Below are 17,051 nucleotides of genomic sequence, written 5' to 3' on the forward strand. Positions count from 1 at the left end.
CTAAAAGTCAGAAGGAACAGAACAGTAGCTCAATTTAAATAGGCCCATGCTACAAATTAAACACCATTTTAATACATCTCGTTAATAGGCTATATAATCAGTTCAATGTCAATAATATAGCCTAATATTTTCAATCTGATTACATTGATAAAATCACTAATGCCGGGGAAGCTCTGCCACCCTAGGTGAGACAAAAATGATTACATTTTAGACATCCTTATGGCACTTTAAAAAGTTACCTTTCCACACAGACAAAAGCCCACAGAAAACGGTACCCTCATCTCTTGGGAAATACCCCTCCTTATCCTGTTGTGGCACAGCCTGCACTAACATATCCCGTAAAGATCCATTCATATATTTTGGCCAATCACAGGAATATTTTATGTTTTTTTGTCTGGGAGTCGGATTTAGCAGTAGTACCACAACTGTCATCGGGGACGGGGAGCGAAGAATCTGAGCCTGGGTCCAAAATAGGGTCTTGGCGGCATTGTTTGGAGGTGTGGCTTGGCCTGGTGCGAGCACCTGTTCTTGTCCAGCCCAGAGAGCTGTCATCATCGGTGGAAGTGCATGGCTTGGGACTCCTCCAGTTTGCCCTCTTTGCTGCTAGAATCAGCGAACCGGGGCTCGTCGTCCTCGTAGGCTTGTCATTCTCCACACCGGCTGATGGACATTGCTGCATGCTGATACAATGCACCAGCACATTTCTTTGGTTCAGTGATTGTGCCTCTTGTCTCATAGTTGTCGGTTTTAGACGTGGTAGCAAATTGTTTCAACTCTATAGATTACGTTTAGCTAAAATTATATCCTCTGTTAGCTAGCTACTAACATGGTAGGCTACTGCCTTAATCACTAATCGTGTCACACACAAATATATTTTAAAACAAACATTTAATTGGCAGATTGATTTTTATAAATTTTCACAATTGGATAATCCCATAAACACATCACCAACAAGGATAGTGGGATTCGGGAGAAGCAGGAATGGGGTGGGGGGCGGGAACAGCAGCAACGCTATGAGCCGGTGGCTGGGGTGCCGCGGCGGTGTAGTAGCCGATCAGGGGCGCCAGAGGGCGGCAAACAATTGTCAAATGCCTCCCCAAAAATCAAGTGCCGGGCATAATTTTGCCTAGAGGGAGGGCCGGCCCTGATCATTGCACCGGAGAGTACATAATCAGTTATAATATACAGTCCTACAAGGTCCATTGAGAGATTAATTGAAATTTGGAAAAAAGGAACATGACTAAATCTATGTCTTCTAATTATTTATTTATTTATTCACAACATTGTTTTATATGACAATAGATTTGACAATGGAAAATGTTGCAGTGATTCTGAAACCTGGTAGTGAACTGAAACCTGGTAGACAACATACCAAAATGTTCTATAAATAACCATTTCTAAAATGTTTTAGACAAAGGGTTCCGTTATGGTTACAACCCTTATGGTCATTTATAGAAACTTCATGGAGAATGATCTCAAAAGGTGATTTATTCTGGTTTAATAGCAATGTTATATTTTAAAATTCCATCGTTTTTTACTATTGTGTCTATTAACATAATCAAGTACGCTAGCTCTGGAACTGCTCAGGGTCCCTGAGGAGAGAATTGAGAACTACTGACTGTCAACCAGTCTCAATTCACAAGACACTGACCTTAATCATGTAATCGCACAACATCAAGTCCAATGAGCTGCCACCAACATCTTAAAAATATCACCCTTCCCAAAGAAGCCTTGAGGAAACCACATTTGTGTGTGTAGGGCTGTCGATTAAGGCAGAGGGGTTGGGTTAAATGCAGAAGACATTTCAGTTGAGCAACTGACCAGGTATCCCCCCCCTTTCTTCAGAAGATGAGATTATTTTCAACTAGCTCATATTTGACCTTGATCACTTCATCCAGCCCTTCATTCAGCTGCTGAGCCACTTCACGTATCTTTCTCCCAAACTTGGACTCCAATCCCTTCTTCAGCTTCGGGCCACCTTTGCCATCCTCCTTCTGGGTAAAATAGATATCCATGCCTAGAGCGAAGCCTTGGAGCATCCCTGATGCCTTACTGCTGGCATCTATGGCACTGGAACTACCCACTCCTGTCACTATGGCCACCCTGGTTTAGGTTCAGTTTTAAAACATGCAAATATTTAAAAAAATAAATAAAGATAATATATTTCCAGACAAGAGTAAATGCAGTATTAAGATCATACCTGACCACTCTGACGGCCTCTGTGTCAACCTCCTGGAGGGTTGAGAGGTTGTGCTTCCTCAGGTGCTCCATGCCCACGTTGATGAACCTCAAGCAGGCTTCAATGTCACCCATCAGGGCCAGGTAGTCCTGGAGGATCAACTCAATCTTCTTCCTGTCCTGTGCACTGCTCACCTAAGAGAGATGAAGAATTTACTTCCTGGAATGAAGAGGAGTTGGACAGTGATGTTATGCACAGTACTTCTCAACATTCGTTTATGTATCTATGTTCCGAAGGGAACACTTAGTGAATTTATCTGAGTGAGTTTCATGGGAAACTAACTTGGTTCCCAGGCAAGTTAAACTCCTGGTGTCTGTCCAATCAAGCATGAACCATATTAATATTTTAAGTGTGGCATCATCCTGCAAATGCTCTATAAATATAGTTTGATTGTGTTTGGATTCTAACAGCTCACTTTGTTAGCAATAGCTGCAGAGGCCCCTGTGACCCCTCCAGCTGCAGCTACACCGACACCGACCACTGTCAAGGCCAGTGATGCCCCTAGGGTGAAGGGGGCGAGGATCACCCCTGCTGCAGCCGCCACCCCTCCAACCGCCCCCGTGGCGCCCCCGGTGATGCCAGCAATCTTGGTTCCCTTGGAAACCTTGGATAGAATTAAATTGTTGATTTGAATGGAATGAACTCTAATGGAATTGTAGAATTGTATTTAAATCTGCTTGGGGTAATTGATGTTAGTTACAGGCTTACATTAAAAATCAAAGGCATTACAAGTGTATACAGTAGTATTCTATAGTGTTCCTACCTTGTCTAAGTAGTCTGTACAGTAGGTCATCATGCTCCTACCCTGTCTACGTTGCCTGTACAGTAGTCTATAGTACTCCTACCTTGTCTAAGTTGTCTGCGATGCTGATGAGGTCAATGATGTGGTTCTTTAGGTCTCCCCATGCTTAGTCAGGAGGAGGTTGTACAACTGCAATGCATTCTGGAACCGCTGGGCTTTCTCTTTGAAAAGTCTAGAAATAGAAGGTCATCAGTATGGAGGGTGGTTAGTGACAGAATATTCAAATGTACACAATTTTGTTAGCTGGGTCTAAACTAAATAACTTACTTTGCTTCTCCCTTCTTGGCCAGTTTAGGGTCTTTAGACAGATCTTTCCATGCTAAAAAGGCAGAGGAAATATTAAAGTTGCACCTAAACTATGCTGGAAATTACAAAGTACATTTTGAAGCTGTGATGCTCACGTTCACTTTTCACCTTCTCCCACCATTCCATCAGACCATCTGCATCCTGATGGAAGAATTCAATGAAAGGGAGAAATGCAAATGACAAATGGTTGTGGTCAAATTGTCATTAGTGATGATTCTTTGGGAGGTTCTGTATGTAACAAACCCACATGTATGTAAATAATATAACACACAATGTATTGGTGAGCTGTTCATGGTTATACATAGGCCCAACAGCCGCTAGTGGTTGTGGTTTCATTCCTGTCTTTTGACCACTTAGGGCAGTTTAGGCTAGGTTTTACGGTGTATGGTGAAATATCCAGTCAATTCTGATCGTGGATCAGTTTAGCATATCCCCCCCCTAATTGTTACTGTTAGGACTGGGGAAGTGGAAGCTGATCCTAGATCTATACCCAGGGGAATCATCACGGAGCAGGTTCACGGTCATACCTTGATGTTATCTTTTTCCTCTTCACTAATGCTGCTTTTTGAGAGTGTTTTGATTCTGCCTTTCAGAGGGAGTGACTGCTTTAACGGCAATGGAGGTGGTGGCCTTACATAGTGAACATAGGTTGCACATATCCGTTGTTGAACTGCTACCTAAAACAATAGAAATACAATAAACTTTTTCTCAGGACACTTTGTAATAAAGGATGACACGTCGGGCCGGTTTGCCAGATTAAGATCAAGCCTAGTCCTAGTAAAAACTCTTTCAAAAGAGAATCTACATAGAGAATGGTCCCGTGTGGCACAGTTGGTAGAGCATGGTGCTTGCAACAATAGGGGTGTGGGTTTGATTCCAATGAAGGAAAAAAAAGTTGCTCTTGTCCAGAGCGTATGCTACATTTAAAAAAAGCATTATTTGGAGGAGGCTTAATCTGGGTCTGGGAAATCAGGCTGGTCTCAGAATATATGTAACATAGTAAACTAAAATCAGTGGCACTCAAATGTATATGATATGCAATGTTTGGTATGGTTACATAAGACAGAAGGTTACTTAAGGCAAAAACGAAAGGAACATGGATGGGTTGGCATATAAAGGGAATGTTGAGCAACCCAAAATGTCCATGTTCAAATCGCCTCATGGACAACTTTGCAACTACATGCTACTTTGCAACTAGTTAGCTAACCTTTACCCCTAGTCTAGCAAACAGACATCTAGCTAACGTTAGCATTAGCCACCTAGCCAATGTCAGCCACCACAAATTGGAATCTAACATATATGTATTGCAATTTGTAACATATTGTAATTCATAACATATGAAGTGAATCCACAAATCAATACATATCATACTAATTTGAGTGTCCTCGATATTTGTTTACTGTTACATCCACCCCCAAGTCCAGGAAAACGGCCCTTGAAGTATAATGTGAAAAACGTAAAAACAGTATTTGAAGCTGGCTGACTGTGATCCCTTCAGTTGTCATACCGTACGAGTCTCATGCGTAGCAAAAACCTCTTCATAGATATAGTCATTGGATTCTTCTCTGTCAACGAAGGCAGGTGACCCAAACTGGAAGAACAAGGTACAGCTCGGAAAACCAAGCATTAGTGTTATGATTAAATACTGTATTCTCCGTATAGCTCATTCTAATATTTATACTACTGTACATTGTAGTTACACCATTTATACACACCACATATGTATTATATACTGGATTCTTGACAGCTCACTGTTATATATCTACTGCCCTAATATATCTACTGCTGTACTCTGTCATTCTTAGTATATTGTGGAAGTTATCCCGGTATACATACATACATAGATTGCATTTGGATTGCCGTTCCAGTGTTATTTAATTGGATTCGTTGAGACAATCCTTACTTGTTTGGCATTATACTCCATTGTTAGGAGTTAGTAACATAAGCATTTCGCCGCACACGTTACAACATCTTCTAAACTGTGTACGCGACCAATACACGATTATTTGATTTAAGCTTAGTGTTAGACATCTGTTCTCTCTGTCTCACCATACGAGTTTCCTGCGTAGCCAAAACCTTTTCATAGAGAGGGTGAACGGAGTCCTCCCTGTAGATGACGGCAGGCTGACCAACAGGACAACGCACCACCAGCTGCTTGTTCTGGTCCTCTTTAGCTTCAAACTGAAAAATAACATTCAAGTCATATTCAGAGACAGAATTTACGTCAAAGTGCACTAACTTCCGCTCAAGACGAATTTCCACTTAGTTGTTCGTTAAATGTCAGTGGGAGACAGAGAAAATGCAACATAAGTGGAAGTTAGGATTCACTCTCACTGCATATGAAAGAGAAGTGTGTTGCTGCACCAGATCAGATACCTTCTTAATGAATTCAGACACACTCCCCCCATCCGGAGGGTCACAACCACCTTCTTGTGGAGGATTCCTTCCCACCGACCACTTATTCTGGGTCACAGGGGGCGGTTTCTGGGCGGAGCCTGGCTTCTAAGATGTCAGTTACAACAAATAAAATAGTGTCACACCATAGTTATATACACACACACACGGTACAAAACATGAAGAACATCTTCCTAATACTGAGTTGTACCCCCCTCACCCCTTTTGCCCTCAGAACAGCCTCAATTCATCTAGACTCCGCTGCCTCCCCAGTTGTGTCAAGTTGGCTGGATGTCCTTGGGTGGTGGACCATTGATACACACGGGAAACTGTTAATCTTGAAAAACCCAGCAGCGTTGTAGTTCTTGACATAAACCAGTGAACCTGGCACCTGCTACCATACCCCTTTCAAAAGGCACAACTTTTGTCAAGACCATTCACCCTCTGAATGGGACGCATATACAGTCGTGGCCAAAAGTTGAGAATGACAAATATTAATTTTCAAAGTTTGTTGCTTCAGTGTCTTTAGATATTTTTGGCAGATGTTACTATGAAATACTGAAGTATAATTACAAGCATTTCATAAGTGTCAAAGGCTTTGATTGACAATTACATAAAGTTGATGCAAACAATATTTGCAGGGTTGACCCTTCTTTTTCAAGACCTCTGCAATCCGCCCTGGCATGCTGTCAATTAACTTTCTGGGCCACATCCGGAATGATGGCAGCCCATTCTGGCATAAACAATGCTTGGAGTGTCAGAATTTGTGGGCTTTTGTTTGTCCACCCACCTCTTGAGGATTGACCACAAGTTTTCACTGGGATTTTCCTGGCCATGGACCCAAAATATCAATCTTTTGTTCCCCGAGCCACTTAGTTATCACTTTTGCCTTATGACAAGGTGCTCCATCATGCTGGAAAAGGCATCGTTCGTCACCAAACTGTTCCTGGATGGTTGGGAGAAGTTGCTCTCGGGGGATGTGTTGGTACCATTCTTTATTCATGGCTGTGTTCTTAGGCAAAATTGTAAATGAGCCCACTCTTGGCTGAGAAGCAACCCCACACATGAATGGTCTCAGGATGCTTTACTGTTGGCATGACACAGGACTGATGGTAGCGCTCACCTCGTCTTCTCCGGACAAGCTTTTTTCCAGATGGCCCAAACAATCGGAAAGGGGATTCATCAGAGAAAATGACTTTACCCTAGTCCTAAGCAGTCCAATCCCTGTACCTTTTGTAGAATATCAGTCTGTCCCTGATGTTTTTCCTGGAGAGAAGTGGCTTCTTTGCTGCCCTTCTTGACGCCAGGCCATCCTCCAAAAGTATTTGCCTCACTGTGCGTGCAGATGCACTCACACCTGCCTGCTGCCATTCCTGAGCAAGCTCTGTACTGGTGGTGCCCTGATCCCGCAGCTGAATCAACTTTAGGAGACGGTCCTGGCGCTTGCTGGACATTCTGGGGCGCCCTGAAGCCTTCATCACAACAATTGAACCGCTCTCCTTGAAGTTCTTGATGATCCGATAAATGTTTGATTTAGGTGCAATCTTACTGGTAGCAATATCCTTGCCTGTGAAGCCCTTTTTGTGCAAAGCAATGATGACGGCATGTGTTTCCTTGCAGGTAACCATGGTTGACAGAGGAACAACAATGATTCCAAGCATCACCCTCCTTTTGAAGCTTCCAGTCTGTTATTCAAACTCAATCAGCATGACGGAGTGATCCCCAGCCTTGTCCTCGTCAACACATCACCTGTGTTAACTAAATAAATCACTGACATGTCAGCTGGTCCTTTTGTGGCAGGGCTGAAATGCAGTGGAAATGTTTTTGGGGATTCAGTTCATTTGCATGGCAAAGAGGGACTTTGCAATTCATCTGATCACGCTTCATAACATTCTGGAGTATATGCAAATTGCCATCATACAAACTGAAGCAGCAGACTTTGTGAAAATTAGTATTTGCGTCACTCTCAAAACTTTTGGCCACGACTGTACACAATCCATGTCTCAAGACATTTAAAAGAATCTTATTTAACCTGTCCCCCCCGCTTCCCTTCACTGTTTGAAGTGGATTTAACAAGTGACATCAATAAGGAATCATAGCTTTAACCTGGATAGTCTATGTAGTGGAAAGAGCAGATGTTTATAATGTTTTGTACACAGTGCGTTCAGAAAGTATTCACACCCCTAGCCATTTTCAAGTCTTGCCGTAGATTTAAGCCAATTGAAGTAAAAACTGTCAACTACAGTAGGCCACTCAGAAACATTCAAAGTTGTCTTGGTAAGCAACTCCAGTGTATATTTGGCCTTGTGTTTTAGGTTATTGTCCTGCTCAAAGAGGTGAATTTGTCTCTGTTGAAAAGCAGACTGAACAAGATTTTCCTCTAAGATTTTGCCTGTTATTAGCTCAATTCCATTTATTTTAAGAAATCCCTAGTCTTTGCCGATGACATGCATACCCATAAATGATGCAGCCACCATACTTGAAAATATGAAGAGTGGTACTCAGTGATGTGGTGTTGGATTTGCCCCAAACATAATGCTTTGTATTCAGAACCGATGTTCCCTCTGAGGTGCATGCCTGCGCTAGCGCGCAGCTCCCCCGGGACTGCAGCACAGAAGAAATATCAGTGCACACAGAGAAGCATGAGATTGAACATCACTCCATTTTCTCCAGTTTTCCCCCTTAGTGTTACATATCCACATTTCCCCTTTACTGTGGGAGTTGTGATCGAATCAACACAATATTAGCCACTTTCAATTTAACATACCGAAATAAAAAACGATCTATGCAAGAGATTGTTGTAGGTAGAACGCATCAAAGTAGAATTCTATAGCATTGACAGGCACGACCCATACTCTACACAGACCCGTGCGCCATAACCAGATCAGAGCTGCAGTAGGCCTATATGCAAACAGAGTCATTGCCATATATAGATCTGTGCCATTCACTTTGAACTGGACTGTGTTTACAGCATGAGCGGTCATGAGTAGATGCGCTTGAAATCAAAGCGAGAGCTACATATAGTGACAATGCATTTTATTTTGTAAGTGGCTTCTTGTAGCAAACACCAGAACATTTTCAGTCACCTTATCTGAAGGACAAGTGGATAAACAGGTTAATGTCAAGCCCTGAATTTTTTTTTCAAAAGCCTCATGGAATGTAGGCCTACATTGAACACCACACATTAGCTGCTACTGTAGGCTGAATGATAGAACAGCTATTTCCATGTTAAAATGTAATGTGTTGGATCCTGTGTTTTACATTATAGCCATTACCATATATATGATTGAATATGATCTGCTGTTGGCTTGTGTGGATGTATGTATGTGTTATGCAACATAGCTGACTTGAAACATTGTTAAAAGTGTCAGGGCCATGGACCTTTCTCATGATGGAAAAATACAGAGAAGCATGAAGACAGGAACTGTTCAAATTAGTTGGGAGGGGGGCACATTCAGAGCGGGGTGTTGCGAGAACAAGCGGTCTTTTGTTAGATAACAGGAGCGAGATAACGGTATGGAGCATGAGAGCCTGGATGTTCTTCACAAGCAGCAGTTACATCTATCAACAGAAGCGCCAAGAGGCGGGGACCCGCCTGAGCGCCTGCAATAGGCTGGGCAAGTTTAAACCACGCCCAGTCTCTACTGTGATAGGCCACTGTATCACAGTATAAAGAATACTGTTTACATACATCCTGTCAGTTCTCTGTTCTGCCCTGCGTGGTATTACAGTGAGCCCGTATATACGAAAGTTGCATTTGCCATTTATTACTTCGCTAATAAAAAAAACATAGTATAAAATCAGTGACTCATTGTTATATTTATCCTGATACCAGACTTGAATTTACGCAACTCTAACAAATGTGATACATCGTCTTCATTGTAAGCCCCTCTAGTAGGCCTTCATTATAATGAAATAGTCACAGTAGCCTACTTGACCACTTTAGTTTTAAGTGGGTACAGCCTCAGTGTTCTGCACTCAGCAGACCAGACATACTCACTGATGCTACTCTCTGCCTATTGTCTACTTAGCTTATTCCAGCCTGTCTCAAAAAACAACACTGCCCATTTAAGCAAATACAAATAAAATAAAAGAAGCTTTTCAAAGATGTCCAGAAATGCACACGTGTTGTGCTCTTGTAGGAAACAATCACTCCCCCATTGCTGACTACAAATGACCTAGAACTGGGCTAATAACACATTATACTTTCCTAGTTTTGAACACGTGTCACTACATGTACCTCAAAACAAGCCATTTACTCTTGCGTGGTTCATTTTGCTTCGGTATGCTGCATTGAAAGTGGCTAATAGTGTTGATTCAATCACTATTCAAACAGTAGAGAGAAAGGTTTTTAGTGTTAACGGGGAAAACAGAAAGTTCAGTGTTGTCTTGCTTCGCTGCTTACAGAGAAAGTCGTCTGTATATAGTATGCTATATTTTTTGTTCTACGTAATTTTTTAGTATTACATTGTTATTGATTTCTGAATTGTTGGGGTTAGACCTTCAAGAAAGGCATTTCACACGTCTACCAGCTCTCACGTCAGAATTAGATGTTCATCCATGTTTCTCAAACATCAACTTCTGAATTGTTTAAGGTTAGGCATTCACTCTGAATGGTTAAGGTTAGGCATTCACTCCAAATGGTTATGGCTTAAAACAATAATACAGAAAATGACTTTATTGTTGGATTCGAACATGAAGCCTTTGGCATCAGGGACAGATGCTTACGCCATCCCCAACGCCCTAGCAAAACTGAAATCTTCTTGAAGTTAACAGCGCTCACTGTTGCCCCTAGTGGCCAGGTTCACTTAATTTCCCAACATCCTCAGACATGGATGGACATTGAATACTGACTTGTATCATGGGTGATCTGACTTGTTGTCAATGGTTGATTCCAATTCATTGATTTATGGACAGTCTCTTACTCTGCCTCTATCAACCCCTGGACCAGATGTGTGTGACGGAGAGGAGGGACCATAGCTCCATCTCCTCTGGGGCTTACTCTCCTCAGGCTTGCTCATATTGATTTTCCTGGGGTGGGGCACTGGAGGTGGAGGCTGTGGGTGAAGAATGTATGGGTGGGTGTTAAGATTAATACTGTATGAGAGCAAAGTAAAAGAGAAGAATGCATGTTGCTGCATCAGATGAGATGCCTTCAGACACTCCATCCTGAGGGTCACAACCACCTTCTTGTGGAGGACTCTCAACTATCCCTTACTCTGGGCCACAGGGGGCAGCTTCTGGGCCGTTCCTGGGTTCTAAGAATTCACATTTACAATAACAGTTTCACACTATAGTTATATACTGTACATCATGGTATACCACTGCAGTTCTAATATAAATACATTTGAGTCCATTTATATTTCAAACCATAGGTCTCAGAGAAGAGTTAGGTGGAGAGCCATGGTGGATGTCCTACGCTCCCCAGGGGGCCAAGAGGATGAAGTCAGGTGAGTTATACCATAGTTAAAACTGCAGTTCAAATAGTAAGGAATGCAAGTCAATAGCCGTGTCAAAAGTAGTGCACTATATACGGAATAGGGTCCCAAATGGCTCCTATTCCCTACATAGTGCACTTCTTTTGACCAGGGCTCATGTTGTCAATGGTTGACAGTCTCTTACTCTGCCTTCACCAAGCCCTGGGACAGATGGGTCTGGGGGAGAGGGACCATAACTCCATCTCCTCTGGGGATTACTCTCCTCAGGCTTGCCCATACAGATGTTCCTGGGGTGGGGCACCAGAGGTGGAGGCTGTGGGTGGAGGAGGGGGGTTAAGAACGTATGGGTGGGTGTGAAATATAAGCCGAGGTGGCTGATCGGACAGTGAGGAGGAGACAGACAGGACAAGTTGGCCAATAAATCTTGTACAGAAAATAACAGGACGTTAACATAAATACTTTAATAAATCAAAAGATACTCCGTATACTAGCCAGGCAACAACTCTTGGCCTTTAAGAAAACTCAGGTTTGACTGTACTCTACCCAACCTGTTACCTGCCCAGCCTGCTCTCCCGCCAGCAAAGACCAACTGAGCACTTAACTCCCAGTAGGAATGTTCCGTCATGATAGCCCCAAAACACATCTACCATAAATGCATAATTTATCTTAAGTAACATGTTATCAATGCAATAGTTTTAAACTCTGCCTAAATATGCATTTGTTTTGTTTTATTTTGCAGTGGAGAAGGAACCATGGATGTAATTGTCTTGTTTATCCAGTTGGACGAGACATTTCAGCTGTTGACACTGCGCCTTGCCATTCCACCCCTTTCACTTTCAGTCTGACTTTTTGCATTTAGATTGTGTGAAAAACTAAATGCATTTATCATGACACAAAGATAGCTACAAACATCTGTCAAACACTGTTGCTGCACAATGTTAGTTTCAACTTAAAATTATAAGCTTATCAATTGCACTTCAGTCATAAAACTCCACAGGTAAATGAAAAAGTACCTTACCTTTGCCATCTCAGATATACCAGTATTCCCCTGTCTGAACGTCTCTGGATATTGGTCTTGTCCTAAAGCACGGTTTACCTCATACACTTCCTCTCCTTTCTCCACTCACAATAGGAGAGACTTCTTTGTGTGCATCAATCTACTATTCGGAGGGCAGTGCCTAGAAAAGCAGGTTTTTCTGCATCAACTTGATAACACCATGCAACAGGGACTACAGAGTCAGTTATGCAGCGTTTCCCCCAACCCTGGAGTAGGCCCAATAGTACAAATTTTTCTTGTAACCCTGGACACGCACACCTGTTTCAACTTGTCAACTAATCATCAGACCCTCAAAGAGTTGAGTGAGGTGTGTTTGTCCAGGGCTATAATAAACTGTATTGTTGGTGGTACTGGAGGACCAGGGTTGGGAAACACTGCCATATAACTGTAATCCCCAGTGCAGTTATACGGTACACTTTTACAAGGCCCATTGAGAGATTCAGTGAAATTAACATGACTAAATCTATTCTCTTTTAATGATTTGGTTCACAACGATAGATTGGACGATGAAACATGGTAGCCATTCTGATGCACAACTGAACCAGACTGAATGTACCCAGTTGGTCTCACTAATGCAGGGTCTCCCAGACCAGGGGTGGGTGCGAGAGAAAATGTGCACTTGGTTCATAGAACCGGGGTTACATTAGTAAACTCTGGTTGTCGCTAGTTGAGGTTGTAATAAACAAACAGAGCTTTATGTTCTTCCTGTGTAGAGACAGTGTACTTTTACATTGAAAAAAAATGCCACTTGGGGCCAATTTCCTATTTAGAGCTGACTGACTGTGATGCTTTCATTTTGTCTCACCGAACACATTTCCTGTGTAGCTGAACTGGACTCCTGTCAACAGAAGGTGGCCTGAGAGGAGTAAAAAAAGTTATTCAAGTAATTTCAGAGACCATGCACTCTGGGGAGAAATGTAACTTCCACTCAAGTAGAATGGTCACTTAGCCATGTCACGCCTTGGTCTTAGTATTTTGTGTTTTCTTTATTTATTTGGTCAGGCCAGGGTGTGACATGGGTTATTGTGGTGTGTTTTTGTCTTAGGGGTTTTGTGGGGTGTCTACGTAGTCTATGGCTGCCTGAGGCGGTTCTCAATCAGAGTCAGGTGATTATCGTTGTCTCTGATTGGGAACCATATTTAGGCAGCCATATTCTGTGAGTGTTTCGTGGGTGATTGTTCCTGTCTCTGTGTTTGCACCAGATAGGGCTGTTTCGGTTTTCATTATTTTTGTAGTTTCTGCATGTATAGTTTTTTCCTTCATTAAAATATATCATGAATCATCACGCTGCATTTTGGTCCGATCCTTGTTCCACCTCTTCGTCAGAGGAGGAGATAGACGAGAGCCGTTACAAGCCATGCATTTAGCCATGCATTGATGTCAATGGGAGACAAAGTGAAAATGCAGTTCAAACAAAAGGAATTTAAGACCATGTATAGTGAGAATATAAAACATTATGAACACCTCTTTCCATACATAGACTGACCAGGTGAAAGCTACGACCCCTTATTGATGTCACATGTTAAAATCACTTCAAATTAATGAAGCTGAACCAGAGAAGTCAAGTTAAATACGGATTTTTAAGCCTTGAGACATGGATTGTGTATGTGTGACATTGAGGGTGAATGTGTAAGACAAAATATTTAAGTGTCTTTGAACAGGGTTTGGTAGTAGGTGCCAGGCGTACCGGTTTGTGTCAAGAATTTTAACGGTGCTGGGTTTTTCCACACTCAGTTTCTGTGTATCAATAATGCTCCGCCACCCGAAGGACATCCAGACAACTTGACAACTGTGGGAACCATTGGAGTCAACATGGGACAGCATCCCTGTGGAACACTTGACACCTTGTAGAGTCCATAGCCTGACAAATTGAAGCTGTTCTGAGGGCAGAGGGGGTGGGTTGATTTGAATCTCTTGACTTATGGACAGTGTCTTACCCTGCCTTCACCAACCCCTGGGTCAAGTGTATCTGAGATACAGAGGGCAAACCAATTCTCCATCTCATCAGGGGGTCACTCTCCTCAGGGTTGCCCAGAAAGCTTTTCATTGGGTGGGGCACCAGAGGTGAAGACTGTTGGAGGAGTGGGACTGGGTTTCTGAACATTCCTACATAATGTGGATACTCTACCATGATTACAGAATCTTGAATGAAATGTGAATAATGATAATATACTAACCTCCCCTGTTATTGGTGAGAGGTTAGCATGTCTTGGGGGTATGATATTTGTGCCTCAACTTTCTTACTCATTATACAGGATTATCTGTAATTATACTAGCATCAACATTATGTAGAAATGTTCAGAAACATTCTATTCACAAAATTGACTCAAATGATAATACATTATTTACCATCATTTATATTGGGCACAAAATAATCTGAAACAAAAACAAATAGCAAATGCATCCAACAAGTTTGTAGAGTCACAACCTTGATGTAGTCATTGTGTTTTAGGAATATGGGGCCAAATCAATGATGAATATAAACCCTGGATTGGTGATGCTGTGCGTTATTGGCCATTGAAAGGCTTTGAAGCAACAGGTCAGCCATAATGGCACTCCCCAGTAGGCGCAGTCTTCCATAGGAATGAATGGAATTCTACAGTATTTACATTAAATATGCCATGGACACAATGACATGTATTTAAGGGTATTATTCTGGTGACCGATGCTTGATAAATAAACGTATTCTCGCTCTTACCCAAAATAATCTAATCATGTAGCCTAGATTAGTTAACCCGTGCTGCATCTGCGCGCTGTTGGCTAATGATGGGTCGATCTCGAACGGACGGCTCTTTCTGAGCCGACTGTTTTGGTGAACGTCGTTGGCCGAATCGAATCGGTAGAAGAGTCGTTCATAAAATACCGGATTCACTCCTGATTTGTATCATAAAATAAAATGTTACAATAACTGTAATAGGCCTACCTGAGTTTCAACAAATGCCTGAACTCAATTGTTTGTCCATGCAAGTAATGTTTTATTGTGTGATATAATTCAGTCAATATCTGATTGATTTCACAAGTTCAGTATCTTCATCCATCGCAAACAGCTTCGATAACCGTTACTACTTTAATCTAAATATATTGGTAATTAGACAACTTCTAAATATTATGCAGCAAAAACAGCGACATCGGATTTTAGTAACCTTATGGGCCTGTTGGGGCACAAGTCAATTCGGATTTGACGAATATCTACTTTGTTTGACCAGCTTTTTTGAACGGCCGCTAACGAAGGCGTCCTATGTCCCACGGTCTGTATTCCATCTACTGCACGTATGGTACATTTCCAAATATTCTCATTCAGTCAACACATTCATTGTTAAATCAAACCAGCCTCGGAGTCCTACTATTCCACAGACAAGACAAGGCCCTTACCATTTCAGATGTCAGTCTTTTGTCACAAAGCAGTTTCTCACTGATCTACTCCCAACAGAGAGGAGACTGGTTCATTTATGTTCTGCACCTGCGATATACTTATTCTGGGGGCAGTGCCTATAGAGGCAGGTCTTTCTCCATCATCACCTTGATTGATCACTCACTTGATAAGGTCATATCTAGACTGGATACAGCTTTTGTCAAATTTGACTTCAAACGTTGATAGTTTTTAGCTAACTCTTTTCCTGACCTTAACCTAATTCTCCTAACCAGTGCCAGATAGAGGCTACAACCCATAGGAATCTCCACCCAGTTGACTGAATCCCTCAATGGCACTGCTCATGCTAAAACTGAATTTTGGCTGCTAGAGGCCTCTATCATTCTCTATGGCCCACCTCTTAGTACAAGTCACTGGGTGGGAGTGTGATGCCTTTAAAACTCAATGTTACATTGTTTGACCTCACTGTGCTTGCACCATATTTAATTATGATGTTAGCCTACCTCCATCCAGAGCCATGTAGGCTATTAAGGCAGTGTTTACACAGGCAGGCCAATTCAGATATATTTCTTACACTAATTGGTCTTTTGACCAATCACATCAGATCTTTTTACATCGGATCATTTTTCAGAGATGATAGGTCAAAAGACCAACTAGTGAAAAAACACAGCCATTGAATCTGATCTTTTGACTTCCGATTGATACCACATCCATATGTGGATCTCAATCCTGGTACTAACCCAATCCTCCATAGATCTCGCCAGCTTGTAGTCCTAAAAAACAGAAATTAGTTACCTGTGCTTTCCTTCAGCCATTCCTATGGGGAAAATGAATTGGCAAAGAATAGGGTTTTGGGATAAATTACGAAAAATAAGGTCTGAGGTTAACACAGGTTTAGGAGATCTTATACGTTTTGTTCTATGAGATAATATCCGTCAGTTAACATGACCTTTATGAATTATGAAGCCTTATGTGCTTTATATGATTATATAAATTCTTCAACATTGACAAAAAAGTGACGTTAGCTGATAAAGATTATCATAGAACAAAACGTATAAGATCTCCTAAGCCTGCATTTACCACAGGCTTTATTTTCGGTGTTTATCCAAAAACTCCATTTATTTTACAATAGGCAACACACGGACGTCACGCGACTCTTGGCTGTAGTAAGAAAGCCATCGCCACCCAAATAACATCTTCATGAATCATTATAATAAAGATATTTTCAGAGTGAATATAATTGCACTTAAATAGTTTCTTTTTTGTATTTTTTTTTTTTTTTGTATGTTTGAACATTGTTAATAATTGTGTTTGGTTTGCTAGACATGTTTGATGTAGCAATGTAAGTTGATTTTTGTATTATGAATAAAAAACATTTATAATATATATATATTTTTTAAAGCCATCGCCACCTGCGCTCATTCAACATAGCCTAGATTTACGTT

At 41.7% G+C, this 17,051-nt stretch overlaps 1 pseudogene; it reads right to left on the bottom strand.

The window, feature by feature from the left end:
- Positions 1–1,241: 1,241 nt before the first annotated feature.
- Positions 1,242–16,114, bottom strand: LOC115115500 (uncharacterized; annotated as a pseudogene).
- Between the last annotated feature and the right edge of the window lie 937 nt (positions 16,115–17,051).

This window comes from Oncorhynchus nerka, linkage group LG15 (genome assembly GCF_034236695.1).
Source record: "Oncorhynchus nerka isolate Pitt River linkage group LG15, Oner_Uvic_2.0, whole genome shotgun sequence".
In the NCBI taxonomy this organism is placed as follows: domain Eukaryota; kingdom Metazoa; phylum Chordata; class Actinopteri; order Salmoniformes; family Salmonidae; genus Oncorhynchus; species Oncorhynchus nerka.